This window comes from Equus asinus, chromosome 27 (genome assembly GCF_041296235.1).
Source record: "Equus asinus isolate D_3611 breed Donkey chromosome 27, EquAss-T2T_v2, whole genome shotgun sequence".
Lineage (NCBI taxonomy): Eukaryota > Metazoa > Chordata > Mammalia > Perissodactyla > Equidae > Equus > Equus asinus.
In genome coordinates, this window is record NC_091816.1 from 33,825,021 (window position 1) to 33,843,714 (window position 18,694).

Genomic DNA, 18,694 nt, shown 5'->3' on the forward strand with positions numbered 1-18,694 from the left:
TTGCCATCTGGTCAGCCATGCTCTGAATCCTTGTCACCAACTCTGGGAGTAAAAGGCAAATCTGTTTTCCTTCAAATGCACAGCACAGAGGTATTATTGCTCCAGATTGCATCTCCGTCTCTTTGCAGCTGGAATCTTAATTGGCTGTGCTATTTCTGTAACAGCTGCTGGAGATGCTGCCCTTTCTCAAGCTGCTCTGCCACTTCCATGTCCTCAGCACATCAGATGCATTTAGGTTTTTGTCATGGCACAAAATTGTTGATGGGTGCAGAATTCATTGATGATGAAGCTTGCCTGCATGGGACCACTCAGGGGACCAGGGAAAAATGAGCTGCCTGAGGGAGACAGTTCTTAATAAAAGTTGACAAAACTGCACTGGAAGCCTGGGAGAGTCTTTACAGGGGTTGTTTAAGGCTAGGGTTTGCCTAATAGGATGCGGGTCTCCCAGGAGCTAATTACTAGGAGGCAGCGAGAAGGCACAGTTGCAGGTGAGCTGGGCCTCCTGTGAAATCAGGCACCTCTGCCTGGGCGTGGAAGGCCCAGGCAAAACCCAGGTGATTTTAATTGCTTCCCTCGTGACTTCTCCTGGACTCGGGCGTGGGGCTTTTCTCCTGGAAGCAAATCTACTTGAAGCCCCCGCTGGCCTGGCAAGGAGTGGGAGACCAGGAGGACAGGGCTGCCACTTTGGAACGGTCACTAAGCTCTGAGACCTGCTTCGCTCTGCTTTTGCAAAGTGGCTGGAAATTCCTTGAATCCCGAGTTAGAAGAAGAGGATTTCTGCTCTCACTTTGACCCTTCACTTGTTATGTGGCCTCTGGTAGCTCATCTCCCCACTGGCCCCAGTTTTTTCTAATCTGATGATGTTAGAAGAGGTTTCCTTCAGGATTCTCTCCATTTCGTATGCCCTCGGCTCCCCTGACTTCTTGGAATTTTTCCCGACCCATGTCGAGTGTGAGCACACGGTGAGAGTTCACGTGGAGAAGATAGCTCAGCGCAGGTGAGCAGGCAACCCAGTCCTCTGCTTCTGGCTCCAAAGGTAAGAATTGTGTGCTTATGTGTTTTGTATGACTGCTGCAAAGCAAGCCCGGTCGGAGGGTACTACTGAGGGGAGCTACGGCGTCACAGGTGCTGGGACAAACTAAGAACTGGGGCTGATGTTTTGAAGCGAGCATTTTTCACCAACCCTCATCATTCAATTAGTGCTCGTCAAGAACTCTATTTCTAAAAATTGATCCTTTTGCTCAAATCTTGCTTAAAGGTCGATTAGATGCTTACTAACACCTGAACATGTCCTAGAAGTTCGAATTATTTTCCTGGCCTTACTAGTTGTTTATTTACTTTTATAAAAAGGCACTTATTTTTATTTCTTTTTTGTTCTCTATGAAGTGGGTTTTCCCTACTACATTTTAAGATAAACTTTCTTCATTTTTAAAAATAGAATCTATAATCTTTAACTTGTAATTGAATTACAAAAAATCTAGGGCTGCTTATTAAAAAAAATTATGCAGACTAACTTTGGTATTTTTCGGGAACATTTTATCATTTGCGAAGAGGAATCCAGCCATTTTGTATCAGAGTATATAGAATAGAGAACAGGATCTAAGACACGTGAAATGTGGGGAAAGAGGAGCAGCCACGAGTTTGTTTTGAGATTGGGATGGGATAATCCCAGGAAAGTGCTTAGGATATTGCCTGGCTCTTGTAAAACAGCCAACAAATGTTACTGCATGTGTGGACTTTTAAAACTTGCCTATTCTGCTTTATTGGAAACTGAACTCAAAACTATTAGAGTTCAGGCACATGAAAGCTGGCTGAAATACTGGATAAAAATAATAATAAAAATGACAACTCCTGAGCTACACAGAGGCAGACGTGAGAGACGTCCTGCAGCTGCTAAGCTCACGGACCCCCAGGCGTGAACCCCTGCTTGCCTTGCTGTGGCTGTGCTATGATGGGGGTTTATTTGCCCTCTCTGTGCCTTGGTGTTCCCATGTGTACAATGGGGACAGTAATCATAGTACTTATGGGATTGCTGTCAAGATTAAACAAACTCTTAGAAAAAGTTCTTCAAACAGTACTTGGTGTATATGAAGCATTCTACAAGCTACTGCTAAGTTTGGGCAGAAGCAGGTAATGAATGTTTTCTAGATGAACAAAACCCTAGATGCTGAGATGGAATTTTAGACCGGTGAGTTCATTCCTTACCCTATTTGGAACAATCTTTAAGAGTCTCTGGTAGTGTTTCAATTACTCAGAATTCAGATTTCCATCCATTTTGCATTTATAAAATATCATGATATACCTGGATGCACGTGAAAAAGGCTCTGAGGTCATAGAAAGTAGCGACGCCATACACTGTTCTCCTAAGGGAGTCGCAGAATGGCACTGAGCCACCCTCCTCTCATACGTGTGCCAATGGCTGGGCATCTGTTCTGTGTGCATGGCTGGGATTCAAATGTGAAGACAGTCTCTATCATTAGGAAGCTTACAGTCCAACATGGGCTGAGAGAGGGGGCGGAAAAGAAACAAATCCATACGACGTGATCATTTCACATAATGGCAACACAGAGGATGCTCGAGGAAAGAACACCTTAGGAGAAATGCCCAACATCTTGGGGGGCAGCCAGGAAAGATGTCCCACTGGGGATGGGGCATCGTGAGCCAGAAGGGCATTCCAGGCTGAGGGAGCAGCGAAGGGGCAGGAGGAAGCCTGCCTGGATCAGGTATGCAGAAATGGCTTGTTTTCCACTGAGCTGGGCTGAGGGCATGAGTAGTGGTTTGGGTAGAGGTCAAGGGGCAGAGAGGGACCTCATCTTGATGTCCTTGTGAACCCTTTTAAGGGAGCTTGAATTTCAATGCTAAGGTAAAGAAGAGACTGACAGGTTTCAATATGGAAAATGTTTTGGAAAGAGTCTTCTGCCAGTTGGGTGGATACGGATTGGAAGGGAAAGTGACTGGGGGCAGGGGGTCATGAGTCTGCTGGTGAGGTTGATCTTGGCAGAAGTGACGTGGACGTCATCTCAGGTGCTGGCAGCACGGATGGGACTGGATTCACGGATGTTTTGGTGGTCCAATGGACAGGACTTGGTAACAAATGAGGTGTGGAGCCCTTAAGAGAGACAATGGTGTCATGGAATCTTCTAGCTCTCTAATTTGAGCAACTGATATCCCCAAGAAAGAGAAAGCAAGATTTGATGGGGAAAAAAGAGACATGTTTAGTATTGAACATGTTGAGTTTGAGATGCACCCCTGAGTGTAAGTGGTAAAGCCCATCAGGTGGGGCTACATGAATGTACAGTGTAGGACAGAGACGGGATTGGGAGGTGAATGAGCACAGAGATGGTATTTGATGGCACAGGAGGGAATGAAGCAGCTTGGAGCGCTCACACTGAAGCCAGCAGGGGCCCAGAGGGACAGCTAATTTGGGATGGGAGGGAAAGAATCTCACCCACAGGAACCTTAGGGGGCAAAATTCAGAGAAAAACCCAAAGACAGACCCACGTGCGAAAGAAACCATAAGTTCATGTAATGAGGGAAAACTGGTAATAGTGGGATGTGTTTAATGCAGACTGGAAAGATTTACAACCCAGAAAAGATGAAAAAATAATCGACACTCGAAAGGGCAAGCGTTAGGTACACGAGAAAACCCCACATGTGGATGACCTCGTTCCAGTGTTCCCTAGTTACCTGTGTTAATTAAGGATTAAGCAAGGTGGATGATGAAAGACATATTTATTATTAATATAGCAAATTAATCACATCTAACAAGTCTAGTGAATTTACTAGGCTCTTTCATGCCAGGAACTCCATGCAATCTATGCTTATGTTTCCACAATTTCCCCAAATAAAACATAAGGGTCAGCCTAATACAACGACTCACTGTTATCCAGGTTTCCTGCCATTTTCCAAGGCCAGTAACATCTCTTCCAGGTAGCCCTTTCTGATTGCTTTTAGCTGGGTGTTACCTCTCTCGTCTCAGAGCATTCTCATGCATTTCTCTTACGATACTCTCACGCTCTTCTTTGTGTTAGTTGTTTGTGAACCTGCCATCTTGTCTACCAGACGAAAATCCCTTAATGGGGGTTCTGTTTTTTCCAAGGTGTGAATGACACGATGCCTGGTTGCAGAGTGTCTCTCTGGTACACAGGTGTCACTCCATAAGTAGGTGCTATACTAAACTCAGGTGTATGTTAAGCATGAAATCAAGGACTGGATTAAGATAAGACATGTGGGAAGAAAGAAACCACTAGTGATTAAAAGAAAAGCTGATGCACACAAGAAAAAACTCTAAGGTAGGAGAATAAACAATTTCTGCATATCAGGTGACATCATGCTATGAGTTACTTGGGAATTTGGCCGTGCCCGGTTTGGCAGTCTTTTGAAATGCCAGGAGGGGCAGCTGCAGGGTGGAGCAGGCAGGTGGAGTCCTTGGGATCTGTCCCCGAGTCACTTTGGGCCCCTCAATGCTGAGCGACAGAGATGGCTCTGAAGGACCACAGCAAAAGGAGAAAATCGACTAGAGTACTAAAACTTCAAGGTCTTAAACTGTCAGATCTGGTGAGTGACAACAAATGCAGATATAAAAAAAAGAGAAAATAAGAGGAAGAAACATTTAGCTTGACTTGGCAGAGGGAGAAATTGTAAACAAGTAAATTTTGGACATTTTAACAGAGGCTGGTGGGCATGGATGAAGAATCTTGAGTCGTTTCAAATCAAAGGGGGCTGCTTATTCTAAAATGTGTGAAGAATGAGAAAAAGGCTGAAATGCAAAACTTGGCTTTAAATTTGTCCTACTTTTGCAAAGATTTTGGATTCTGTTTCTCCGGTTTCCTCTTTTTCTCCTTGGCTATGAGTCCTGGATCACTTTGAGAATCTGCTGAAAGAACTGGAATTCTCCCTCGGGAAAATGTGCCGGTGTGTGTGGGTATATATATATATATATATATATATATATGTAAACTTATGACTACAATTCTAACTCATCTTTAGGAATCCTTTCATGGCCCACCTTCACCCAAAATGACAGCTTCTGGTCCTTCAGTGGCTGCTAAGCTATTCCTCTGCACAGGTTGGCCCCTCGGATGCCGTTTCTGGGCACCATTCCAAGTGTCTGTGCTGTTCCCTGGCCTCTGGCCAGTGGCATTCACAGTGCTCTGCACATTTCCTTATCTAAAAAGGCAACAAACACGCTGAAATGCTTAGGCAGAACTAAGTTCCTTTTTATTTTCTTTTCACACAATTTTTCAGTGTCATCAGTAAGCAAAGCTCCGTCTCTGAGAATTGTCTGGGAGCCTTGGCTGAGATTTATATGGGAACCAATCAGGACTTTGGCATTTTGCACCTCTGACTTGCCGTCTTGAGTGTGTTTGGACATAGGGAGCAAAAAGTCCTATCGCTCGCCAAGCTTTGGATTAGCTTATTTACTAATGAGGCAGCACTGACAAGTTACTTCCAAGAGCCAGTGTGCCATGCAAAGCAGTTTAATTTTAAAGCATTCCATAAAATTGAGGAAGAGGATAACATCAGAGCACCCTGAGCTCGATGAGAGAGAGTGCTGGAAAACCAGAGATAAATTAAGTGTGAGAACTAACATAGATAGGACACCAACTGCTTATTGTGAGACTGTATACGGGGCAATTGCAAGCCACTTGAGAACTCTGTGAGGTAGTTACGGTTGTCTCCATTTTACAGATGAAAGGGTAGTTTAACAGAACGTGAGAAGTCTTACTCGGAAGGCACTATGTTATCATTCATGGTGTTCGGTAGGGTTGGGATTGAATCTGAGATGTGAGTTGGGAATGCAAATAGGGTGGCTGGGAATTCTGCTCCTTGTATCTCTGGCAGGACCAGCAACTCATGTTCTTATGTGGATGTTCTGTAGCAGCCTTTCTGTATCACAGCTGTAAAGCAGGTCATATTTTAGGGCTCCTGGTGAATTACTGTTTATAGGGAGCTGTCCCATAGCTAGTACTACATAAATATGTCATCCTGTAATTATGTGGCTTGGTAAAGGCAATGGGGTCATGGTAACCATAGTTACCCACATTTCACTCCTCTTGCCCTGCGTTCATTTGGGCACTTGCCCCTGTGTGTTATACTCCTCAAGGATTTCTGAGAAGGCCCAGGGATGGAGTGTACATGTGGTTTTAGCTTCTCTGTGCTCTCCTTTCTCTAGGGCATTGTAACAGGAAACATTCTATTTGATTATACTGGTATCTCTGTTGACCTAGGTTCTATTGTGAAGGAGAATGGGTGTGGGGGCCCCCAGCCAACCCAGGATGAGCCTGTAATCTGAGTGGAAAAGAAAATTTGTTGTTTGAGTCTCTGAGCTTTAGGGGTGCCTGTTATTGCATCATAACCAAGCTGGTACTGACTGATACTTCCTCCAATGCTGGTCTTCAGTAAATACCCAATTTTCCAGCTTCCTTAAATTTTGTGCTGATGCTATTAATTTTTCCTGTCACCCCATTTTCATGAATACCTGCATTGCTTACAAAGCATCCTTTACGGCTTTCCATTTGAATCAATTCTCCCCCGGAATTCTGTCCCAGAGTGTGAGTGGTTAGCTTCTTTGAAGAGTATAAGCCTGCATCTCTCCTGGCTCTTAATGTCTAGAGGATCATAGTTGCTGGTGTACGAGGTGAAGCAGAGTTTCTCTTACTTCTCCACAGCCTGCTCTCCCCGAAGCATGTGAACTCCCCTGGGCACTCATTGGGTGGGCTGAAGCTATTCCGGGGTCCTCTCTTTCTTCTCTGGCCAGTTGCTAAGCCCACTTGATCGTCCTCCTTCACTTAGGAGGAATTTGCTTTTAGAAGCCTGGCCGTTATTCTTTGATATTTGCCCTCTGACCTTTCACAGAGCTATGATAGGATGTTTGCCTCAGGGACACATGGAGGACTTGAATTATTTTCCCAGGGGACGCCTCTGATCCTATTTAAGGCAGTTGAGGCAGCTAGAGAGTGAGGAGAGCAGAGGTGCCCCACTACCATGTGCTAGATAATTTCTGACTGCTCTAAACATGCCATTTGGCTGTTTGAAAATTCATGAGTATGAGGATGAAGCTGTTGGCTCCAAACAATGGGTTGATGTGCATTGGTGTCAATGGCTAGTGGCCACCAGTGATCAAGAAATGAACACATTGTGCCTTCTCTAGGGAGAGACATGCTTCATGTGTACCAATGGGGTGTCTCGTAAGCACATAGGATTGTCTTGATAGTCGTCATTACATCTAGGGAACATCCCCTTCTGGACTTATTTTTGTATTTTATTTAGTTCAGGGTAAACATTTGGAGGAGTAGCTGGGGTTCTGAGGAGTGAAGAAAAAGGGTGGGTTCTGGGGACCCTGGTCATTAACATGCATTCCCCCAAGCTGGTCAGCGGTTTCTCTCATTCTCTCTCTCTCTTTGGTATCCCCAGCTCCCCAGCCCCACCATGTAAGGCTTAATCTTAAACAAGCCTCTTGGCAAGAGTGACATCAGGCTATGAATTGCTATAAATAATAAAGAGTAACAATAATATAAATTATGAAAATAATGCAGTAGCAACTTCCTAGTAAATGTGTAAATTATACCAGACATATATCTTTTAATTATGTAATATTTAATAATTACAATACTGGACAATACAGTAGTTATGATAAACCTCATTTTGCAAATAAGGTAATGGAAAGTCAGAGTTTAACTAACTTCCCAAAGGCCACATGGTCAGTGTCTGAAGTTACAAACCCAGATACATCCTCTCATGCCTGATTTTCTCTCAAATAAAGTATTGATGCACACTCTTCTTAAAATAACAATTTCATTACTATTGTTGGTTCAATAAATCACAATGCCTTCTTTTGGTTTGCTGCAGTTATATTTGCTACCATTATTAATACTGGATCATCCCAAACTCCTTACACTGGTTTTCAAGATTCTTCTAGAATATGACCTTGCCCTTATTACTCAAAATAATTTTAGTGTTAAGTGTCTAAACACACACACACGTGATTTACCTGTGTTCATCTCGCCCAGGAATCAGAATCAGTGGCCTGGTCCTCATGAGCTCTTCCCTTCCTTCCCCACTTCCACCACCCAGAAGCTTTCTTTCCTCTCCCACCCTGCATTTCCATCCAGATCACTGTTTCCAGGATGTAACCACACTCATCCATACCAATTTTGGTCTTCTTTTGCAATGAGGTGGAGAATGAATTTGCTCGAATACCCAGGGATTCTAACTTAGTAGAGAAATTTAAGCTTGGAGGTGCACTAAGTCTCCACAGTGACACAATCTCATTCTTCCCTTTGCTCCTAGGCTCCTTGCGTGTTTTTACTACCTATCCTTCTATTTCCCTCTGATTCCCACTCACATGCTTTATTGATATGGCTCTCTTTACGATCTAGGTCTTTCGACTTGTTTGATCTCATGCTCTTTGTAAAATTCTCATTCTCCTCCTCCTCTCTGGAGCAGTGGTTCTCATCCCTGGACCAGCAGCATTGACCACACCTGCTACCTGTTGGTCTGTGGCTTAACAAGCTTTCCAGGTGACTTGGATGTATGTTAAGGATGGAGAACAACAGCTCCCGGGTGCTTACAATTATTGAATGGGCTTTCCTCCCTGAAAATCTGTCCTGCCTTGTTGATACTTTAAAACTTACATGCATTTCTTGCTATAAAGGAACACATTTGTAGTCTCTAATAATTTTTTATTTTCTTATCTTTTGGTTTTCTTCTTGCCTCTCTGACATTTTTTCTCCTCTCTTTTATAAAGACCTCAATCCTCTTTTGCTCTCTATTTGTGGATTTCTCCCTCTAAGCCTCTATCCGTGTTCTTATCTTTCCTATTATCTCTTACTATCAGCAGTTTTCAATCTCTCATCTATTCTGGGATTCACTTCAACATCACTGATCTGAACCTTGTATGGTTTCATATCTTCAAAAGCCTGATGGTAGTTTCTCCTTGGATTTTCTTAACATATTATTTCAAAGAGTAAATCTTTATTCTGTAATAAGAAGGGCTGCTAATATCAAAACAAAATTAAGAGGAGTTCCCAGAAAATAGAAAACACATTTCTATTAGAAAATCAGGATTTTTCTAATAGAAAAAACAGGATCAATTGCTGCAACAATACCATAGCTCAAAACACAAGCTGAAAAGCTGCTGTAACCCAGGGAGCAAATTAAGAGAAATTCTAAGATCAGAGAGAACAAACGAAAAGAACAGAGGTTGTCCCAAGATGATCTTTTGGGTAATTGATTAAATAACTGAATACGGGACAGTGGGCCAGAGGTCAGCCTGTTATCTCCCCCAGGCAGTGCACAGACGTGCCACACGTATAATGTTGGTGTTTGTGCACAGACTAAGCAGAAGCCAACCATCTGCTTAATTTCGAGTGTATTGGCTTCAGGGAACTCAGACCAGAAATGGAGATAATTAAGAGCTTCATAGCAATTGTGGAAAGGAGAAAAAGAAGGCTCTGAGTGACAATTCTAAGAAGAAAAATTCATTACAATCCTCAAAATCTAGAGTAAAGATTTTATCCTTTCGGCCATTTTCAATCCCAAATGCTTGCTTCCCACCCATATGAACTAAAGGGAAGCCTATATATTGGCAGTCAGCGTTCCAATTCCAAGAAGATATCAGCTAGAAAAACAGCTCATACAACCCCAGAAGAAACCTATCCAACTGTCTATACTAATAATCTTAGGTTTTCATCCTTAAAGTGGAAAAAATAGGGATCACAAAATTGTTAAAACCAAGAGTCATTTTTTACTGCAATATAATTGACATATAGCATTAAACTAGTTTCAGGTGTCCAACATGAGGATTCAATATTTATATGTATTGAGAAATAATAACCACAATGTCTAGTCAACACCCATTATGATGCATAGTTACAAAATTTTTTTGTCTTGTGATGAGGACTTTTAACATCTACTCCCTTAGCAACTTTCAAATATGTAATACAGTGTTATTAACTATTGCCACCATGCTGTACATTACCTATACACCATGCAGTACAAGAGTCTTATAATAGGATCAAAGTGAAGCAAGCAAATCAATCAATACACTGACATCAGATACACCAGAATTCAGAACACAGAAGAGAAGTTAAAAATATTCCAAATAATACTTTTAAAGTTATTTGAGAGGATTCTGTTTCCACAAAATAAAAAGGATACCATTAAAATGGAGTAATTGGAGAACAAGAATTTGTCTTGAAAGTTAAGCATGCTATTTCAAAAAAAAAAGATTAGCAAAGTGGATATAACTGAAGACAAAGCATAGTAATCTAGAAAATAGGAATTGCCTCAGACTGTGGAGGAGATAGAAAAAGTCAGTTAAAAATATAAGATTAGAGGTATGAAGAATGAATCTACAAGTCACACTATGCATTTTCTACTAGGGATTTCAAATGAAGAGAGTGGAAGTTAAGGTAAGAAAGAAGCAAGTTCATATTTGTAACCAAATAAAAATAAATGAATTAAATTCCACAATAAAAGAAAGGGGCCAGTTTGAACACTCAGCTACAGTGTGTAAGAAATATACTTAGAATAAATGTTGGAGAACCTCTACAAATAGAAAAGAGAATAATTAAAAAAAAAATTGCAAACAAAAGGAAAAGCAAGTGTGACAATACAGAAAAAAATAGCAAACCCCAAAACATTTAATTTGGTAAAAGAGATATTTCATGTTGATAAATATTTAATTTATCCACAAAATATGAGCATAAATCTTTATTAAACTGTCTATATAGCTTTAAAATATATTTATCTATATATCTACGTGAGGAACAATTGAAAAAACGACAAAATGACAGTAAAAAATGACAGTCACAGAGTGAAAGACAAATATGCTTCACTCAAAATTAACAGGGCAAGCAAGCAAACAACATAGTAATAACATAAATGCTTCAATGAAACAATGAGCCAGTGTGATATCTGTTTGTACTTGACACTTAATATGTAGTCATTTTAAACACAATGCAATATGTACCAAAAATAATATTGTGTTAGGCAAGAAGGTATGTTCAGATTTTTTAAAAGGGAAAATCGTATATACAATGTTCACTTAAAACAATATAATGCATTTAATAATTACAACAAAGACAGAAACAAACACCAAATGTCATTTCCATACCAAAACTATCTTTTTGGAGTTAATAAACAACAATAACAAACAAAACCCTTAAAAATAAGTAGTGTTAAAAAGGAAAAATAACTTTTTATAAATTAGTAAAAGTGGTAGAATTTCACATAAAAACTTGTGAGGGTGCAGCTAAGGTCATATTCAGAGGCAGAATGGTGCAGTGGTGAAGCACATGGCCCATGATGCCACACACCCTGCTCTTTACCCTGGTCTGCCATCTACTGGCCATTTATTTTCTTCTATAACCTTGGACAAGTTACATAACCTCATTTTCTCATTTCTAAAATTGGGATAATAGTAGTAGATACAACATATTAATATATATATATATATATATGTGTGTGTGTGTGTGTAATGTACATACAAACACCCAGAAACCATTAGAAATCCCTCCTAAAGAGGAGACAGCTCTGTGTTAGAACTGAGCATTCAACTCAAGAAGATTGAAAAAAAAAAACTAGTAAAACATATTTAAAGAAAGTAAATGTAAGAAATCATCAAAGTTAAAAAGTAAAGTCAATAAAAATAGAAAACAACAATAAAAGGGTATTCTTGATCAATAAAACAAAAACCCTGATACTTTAAAAGAATCAATAACATGGATAAACCTTTGTCAAATTTATTAAGAAAAATATAAGTTGACACACATAATTTTAGAAATGAGATGGAGTGCAGGCATTGTTTTTAAAAGATTCACAATTTTACATTAACACGTTTATTTTTGTAGCTGGCATTATCTCCATTTTATAGATGAGTAAATGGAGGCAGGGGAGGATAAGTTATCGAGGTCACACAGCATTAAGCGGTAGAGCTGTGATGTCCACAAACATTCATACACTGAACTAAATCAAATAAATTATAATGTGAAGATTCATGAAAAATTAGGAAGGCATACCATGTTCTCAAATAGAATATGCTCCTCAAGTTTGTTTTAAACATTTTTCCCAAATTAAGTTCAACATGATACCAATAAAAATTCAAAAGAATTTTTTATTATGGATCCTGACAGTCCAATTTTAAAGTTGATCTAGAAAAGTGAGTAACCAAAAAAATAGAAAAGAAAATTTTGAAAAAGAGAAATGATCCTAATTTAAATAAAGTTGCGGTATTTAAACAATGTGGAATTGGCACACGGACAGATATGTTGAAAGATGCATGGGAGTAATAGAATATCTGATGAAATTGTTATTCTAAATCCATGCAAAAATGATCTATGCATATTCATTACCATATTTCAATAGAAAAAAAACAACATCCAATATTGATAGGAATGTATTGATATTGTGTGTATAAATTGGTTCAATCTTTCCGAAAAGCAAGTTGGCAATATCAATATTTATCAAAACAAAACATGTAATTCCGTTTCCAACTTTCTATTTTGGATAAATGTTCATATAATACTTTGTTATTATAATATTCATGTCTCCTAGTTTGAAATAAATATTGGAGAGAAAATTAATGTTCATCAATAAGGAAATGGTTAAATAATTAATAATGGTTAATGACCGAAAAGACCAAAGCAAAATGGCACATCCATAATATGAAGTACTTTCCATTGGTGAAAAGACTGATAAACGCCTGTATGCTTGTGTGCACCCACATACATGCACACACGTGCACACGTGAACACATATGTAGTCTTTCTTCTTTGCTCAGAAAGGTGTGAACTGTCATCCCAAACATTAAAATACTATTCTTATGGAAAAAAAGAAATGTTCCAAAAAATGCGTTGAGTATAATCCCATTTATATAAAAGGCAAACAAAAGATTTACATAGGTACAGATACACATACATAGCAGGTGTTCTGGAATAATTTACATCAAAGTGGTGACAGGATTTTCCTCTAGAGAAGGCAGTGCTGTCAGTGTGGGGAGTGGTGGATGGAGGTTTTTGTTTCTCTTCTCTATTTCTGTATGAATTACTTGAGACCATATTAGTGTATTCTTTAGAGAACAGGGTATTTTTTGGTTTTTCAGTTTTTTTTTTTTTGCTCTTTTTTCTTTTCTTTGTGTGAGCTGCTGCCACAGAATGTCTGCTAACAGATGTGCGATGTTGGTCCACACCTGGCATCTGAACACTGAATGCTGAAGCGGAACACATTGAACTCAACCACTAGGCCACTGGGGCTGGCCTGAGTTTTGTAAAAACTCCAGGAATTGTGGTCATCTACAAAACAGGTGAAATTAAAATGCTACATGTTGATCAATATACCAATAGAATTATGCCTTTTAAATGGACAGATTGAAGACCCCTGCCAAGTGAATTCTGTCTGTGGGTACACAGTTCACGGTTATTGCAATTCACCAGAAGTACATGTGTGAATCAGCGAGATTAAATGACTGAATTCTGGGGAGCTAAGCATGGACTTTGTAGAAGTAGAGTTTCATTGAGAATTAACTAGGTAAACTAAAGTAAAAACACTAAATTTATCCTGAAACTGTAAAATAAACGCAACTTCATTTTCTTGGTGAGCGATATAGATGGCCAGCCTCTGTGTCCTCTGAATATAGCAGAGCTTGGCTTTGCAATGTCACAAAAACAGCATTAAAATATAAAATCCTTTAATGATACAAAATAAAGACAATGTGAAGTCCAGTGAAATAATTGGTGGAGGTGATCTTCTGTAAGACCCCCATAGGTCCACTCGGGTTCTAGGACTTTTCTAGTGGTTGACCTAAGCTGGTGACCTTAAATCACCATTTGGGAGGAGCTGTTCCTAATCTCGGGGGACAAATCATCTTAAACTATGGCTCAAAGTTGCCCAGCATCCATTAGGACAAGGGATAAGCCAGTGCCTGCCACTCTCTTTTTGCAATAACTTTTCAAGCTATGAAATCAACATGAAGAAAGGAGGGTGAGATAGTAACCCAGGCAATGCTAAAAAACAGAACTGTCTGCTCGGCAGTATGCCAGGCTGTGGACTTGGTGTAAGTGGAGAGAAATAGAATCAGTGTATGTTTCAAAGGTCAAGTTTTAATAAAAAGTCCTGTCTCCTTTGACCTCTGTATTTCAGCAGTGGTGTATACCAGCTCTTGCAACATGGGCACCAAATCTGGTCCACTGTTGCTGTTAAGTATTTTTGTGTTAGTTTAAGTTAATGAGAATTTTTGGCAGCAGTTTACCTAATAATGGCCCTCAGAATACTAGATAACATCTTATGACCTTATTCACAGTTGTTGTGAGAATGGAGAATAATAAATTTGTGCAAGGTTTGTACTGGAAGGTTTTGTTAAAAAATTTTCAATAAGTTTCATGGTGGCTAGCCAGAAGTACTACAGAATCCAAATGAAACCTTTTGTTCAAACCAACTGTCAAGCCACAGGAGGTGGTGGAGTGAACTTGACCATGTGCTGTGATAGTGTTTCTCAAAGTCTGGTCCTTGGCCCAGTGGCATCTATGTGACCTAGGAACTTGTTAAAAATGCAGTTATTTGGGACCACTCCAGACCCACAGAATCAGATGCTTTGCAGGTGGGCCCAGCAATTGAACCAGTCCTCCAGGTAATTCTCCTGAGGCTGAAGTCTGAGAGCCACAGTGTGTACATCAGACTGTGGCACATGTTGAGAGATCGATTGCTCTCATCTATCATCTATTAAGCACTATTTAGACCAGTACTGTCCAAAAGACATAGAGTGCAAGCCACAAATGTGAGCCACATATGTAACTTTAAATATTTTAGTAGTCGTCTTTAAAAAAGTATAGGGAAAACCAGGCAAAATTTATTTGAGTAATATATTTCGTATAACATGATATACTCAAAATATCATTTCAACATGTGATCAATATAAACATATTTACAGACGTTTTACCTTTTTTTGATACTCTCTTGGAAATCTGGTGTATTTTACACTTACAGCTTATTTCAATTCAGTCCAGCCACATGTCATGTGCTCAATAGCCTCGTGTGTCTAGCGGCTGATGTAATGGAAAGACAGATATAGACCCAGAGAAGTTGGGGAACCTAGGTCTCAATTACACGCTTTATTGTGAACCACCAGTATGGGGTCAAATGAAGAATTATTTATCAAATTGGTTGAGGCCCAGATCCTCAGTCATCTCTCCAGCAGCCACTGAGAGCAGATAGGACCTCAAAAGCTTACAGTGTAGGAGGATCTTTGCTATCCAGTTTCCACGTGTCCTACTATGGACTGAATGTGTCCCCCCAAATTTATACATTGAATGCTAACCCCCAATACGATGGTGTTAGGAGGTGGGGCCTTTGGGAGGTGCTCAGGTCATGGGGGAAGAGCCCTTGATACTGGCTCAACGCAAAGTTGACATGAGGGAAGCCATATTGTAGAAAAGAGACCATATTGTAACTTTGAATGACCTCTGAGTGACTAACCCAGCTGGACGTGCACCCTCCAGGAGATCCACCTGCTCTGTGGATTTTAGGACCCCTGCTTGTACATGTACCTCCCAGCTGCGATAAGACAACTTTGTTCTTTTGAGTTCCTTAGGAATGTGATGACCCCCGAACAGAGAGTCTATGATGACAGCCATCATTAATGACAACTGAAAGATCTGGTGTGGAGACTCCTGGGTCAACATTCCTAACCCCTCCCCTTTAACCCACTGACCTATATAACTGCTCCAAGATTCTGTGTCCCCTTTAAGATAGTTTTTAGGACATTAGTTGGCCATCTTCCCTCTTGCTAGCAAGCTGGAATAAAATGCCCTTTCTCTGCCACCTTCCTGCCTCTTGATGATTGGCTTTTGTCTCACAGCGAGCAGATCGTGCCTTTTGTGCAGTAACACCTTCGTGAATGGGATTAGTGCCCTTATAAAAGAGACCCCAGAGAGCTCCCTGTCCCTTGTGCCATGCTAGTACACAGAGAGACGATGTAGTCAATGAACCAGGAAGCAGGTTCTCACCAGATGTGGAATCTGCTAGCACCTTGATCTTGGACTTTTAGCCTCTAGAACTGTGAGAAATAAATGTCTGTTGTTTATAGGCCACCTAATATTCTGCTATATCAGTCCGAAGGGCCTGAGACCTACCCCTTCTGTTTTGTGAAGCTGAGGTACATTTGGCCGTGTGGTAAACAGTAGTAGCTGGTACTTACTCCTGACTAGTAGAAAATCGAGGGAATCTTTCCTCAGGCTTGGGGAGTGAATAGGAGTAAAGAATGCTTACTTCCAGGCAAAGGGATCCAAGAGGAGTGGCAAGTATGAGGGGTTCGGTGCCAGAGCCCAGAAACTGAAGACAGGATCTATTGCAAATTTGCTGAATTACACTTTTCTTGAGTCATGTAGGGGCATGACTTGCCTAACGGGGTTGTTGAAAATCACGTGTAGATGTGAAAGCCCTTTGTAAAATCTACAGCACATTGGGTGACTCTATAACCTCTACAAGGAAAGCTTTTGCCCAAATCTATTCCAGGTCCTGTTCCTTATATTTCAGCTTCTAACACACTGTCTTTGAACCCTCAAATCTGGGCATCTGGGAAGAGGCTTGCAGTGACCCCTATGTCCTCGTGGGTAGTCTAAGCAATTTCACCCCTAGGTGTGGGCAGTGAACAAATATTCCATTCTGACAGATGTTATTGGATATCAAGATCCTTCCTGCTCTTTATTGTCCAGAGCATTGTCTATTGCTTTCTCTCCGTCTGTCTAATCTCCATTCATGGAGTTCATCTTGCATTTCTTTGTGTGAAAAGAATTTTTAGCCTTTTAGCTGTCCTCTTCCCCCTTTGAATCTCTTGACTCTTTCTATTCATTCGTTTAATTTTTAGATTTGAAATGTCTTTTCTCCATCCTTTAAAAAAAAAAAAGTCTTCTATTTGTTTCGTCAATTACTACAGTTAATTATACTAATGAACAATGTTTCTCCTGCTTAGAGACCAAAAAGTAAATAAAACTATCAGGAATAGACCTCCCACGTTCATGATATTTTGGTTCCTCCAAATTGTGTAATTGGTCTTGTTCATCTCGGTCAATAAGGTTCCGCAGCCATCTTTTCATGCAAGCTTATTGCTAATCTCTCTCCGTCTACCCTGTGCTCCCATTTTGTGTGCTGCCCTCCATTGGTCCTCACAGAGACTGCACCTCAGTGGGCCAGCTCTCAGGCCTCAGCAAGGGTCTCTTTTGTCTTCACGTTTTGACTTCCTTGGATTACTGGCATTCTTGGATCATAAGCTTTTTCTTAAAAGATTCTTAGATGATCATGCTTCTATACTCTCATGTTAAAGTTTTATAATAAGCTCAAAGCAGCCCTGCTTCAAAAAGTATTTCTCACTTCCCTCCCTGCACCCCCATCTTTCTCCCTCCTCATCTTCATCTCTCTCTCTCTGTTTCAAAGGGCAGAAAATTCTTTATTTTTAGAATTGAAGAATTGTATCAACATTTGTCTTGTTATCGGTATTAATTTGTTAATTTTACTTGAGGCATAGTTAGCCCCTTTAGTTTCTAGACTTTTTCATTTTCTTAAACATGTTCTTCAGTTATATCCTTGATTAACATTTCTGCTCTGTTCAGTCTTCATATTCATGAGCTGCTATTATTTACTTATTTGACCTTCCTTCGTTATCCTTTAGATTCCAGACTATTGCCTTAACATTTTTGCTTTTATTTTCTGATTATAAAATTGGTACATGAGGAAAATACAGAAAAGTCAAAACAAAGAGAAAAAGATGGGCACAAATAGTCTTACCGTTCTAAAACCGTCACCGTTAATATTTTGAGATATTTCTTTCTAATCTCTATCTTATAAACTTTCTTTACATAGTATTATACTGTATATAAATTTTTTCATTGTTCTTTTTTTCTGAACATCACATTATAATCATTTTCTCATAGTGTTAAAATTCTACCACATTAGAGATTTTAATGGCTAAATAGTATACTACCACAGACATTAACCACATTTTGGAATTGAGGTTGTATTAAATTTTCACTATTGATTATAACAATATGATGCATATATTTGCGAATGTTTGCATCTAAGATTGTTTTCTCGTTATAGATGCTAAGAAGGTGAAAATATCAGTTATTTAGTAGTTTGACTTCCCCATTCTTAATTTATATGTATGGAGTCAAGTAATTTTTGCAGATTTACATGGCTAGAATCTTTTCTGAAGCTTTCTTTGTGTATCTGAGAATTCTTTTTTTTTCATGTATAAAAGATCAGCGGGTTGTGCAGAGAAGTTTTGGATCACATCGGTTACCCATCAAAACTCTTTAGATGTGTCTTGGTTGTCTTCTTGTATTTAGAGCTGAAGAGAAGTCTGGTTTTTCATCCTTTGTAGGTAACTCTTTTGGTTAATGCCTGCATGTTTTTAGAATCTTTTTCTCTGTCCTTGAAATTCAATAGCTTCTAGGATATATTTGACTTGGGTTAACTTTTTAATTATTTTTCCTAGAACGTGGTGATCTTTTTTGACCTGTGTACTTAGATCATTTTCCAGACAAACAAGATTTCTTATAATTTTCAGAGCTGGTGTGGGTTTGGGTCTGGCGTCTTCAAAGGTATCTTTAAGTCACTCGGGCTGAAGACCTTGGAGTTCTCCCTGACTCTTCTCCCTCTCGCTCACCCACAGCTAATCCATCAGCAAAGGCCTGTTGGT

General features: G+C 39.8%; 1 long non-coding RNA gene across 1 annotated transcript in view; it reads left to right on the forward strand.

Moving 5' to 3' along the window:
• The first annotated feature begins 481 nt into the window (after nt 1–481).
• Nucleotides 482–18,694, forward strand: part of LOC123281459 (uncharacterized) — a 184,224-nt gene continuing 166,011 nt past the window's right edge. The window contains exon 1 of the long non-coding RNA XR_011498858.1: nt 482–1,036. This is a non-coding gene — a long non-coding RNA (uncharacterized lncRNA). The remainder of the gene's footprint in view (nt 1,037–18,694) is intronic.